This window comes from Penaeus monodon, chromosome 6, assembly GCF_015228065.2.
Source record: "Penaeus monodon isolate SGIC_2016 chromosome 6, NSTDA_Pmon_1, whole genome shotgun sequence".
In the NCBI taxonomy this organism is placed as follows: domain Eukaryota; kingdom Metazoa; phylum Arthropoda; class Malacostraca; order Decapoda; family Penaeidae; genus Penaeus; species Penaeus monodon.
In genome coordinates, this window is record NC_051391.1 from 18,656,598 (window position 1) to 18,657,205 (window position 608).

Consider the following 608-nt stretch of genomic DNA (forward strand, 5'->3'; position numbering starts at 1 on the left):
AAGGGAGATGTTTAATAAGGATCTCTCTGAACCTCTGGCGTACCTCCACCTCCGGCGCCATGGCCTTGGCTGATGGAAGCCAGGCTTCCATGATAGAAAAATTGGGGTTTCCCATGGCGCTATGTTTGACTGAACCAGGGTATCGATGGTAGAGAGATCTATACCGACTTTCTCAACGAGGTCGTGGAGTCTCGTGGCAAAGGGCCTAATGCCACTATTGCCATTAGGGTGGCTCGGGTCTCGAGCCACCTTTGCGGCATAGCTCAAGGCTAACTGGCCGCGTCTGAGTCGGAGGGGAGGTACTCCTGACTCCACCTCAAGACGCTCGATCCGAGTGCACTTCAGGGCTCCAAGACACACACGCAAACAGGCATTCTGCACAGCATCCAAACCTTTCAAACTTGTTCTCGATGCCGAACCATACACGATTGACCCATAATCTACTTTAGACCTAATCAGGGCTTTATATACCATTAGCAAAGACTGTCTATCAGCTCCCCATTTGTTACCAGAAATGCACTTTAATAAATTAAGTGCTTTTTGACATTTATTTTTAACTGACCAATGTGGTCCTTCAATTGAGTCTACTATCAAAATGCAAGAATCTT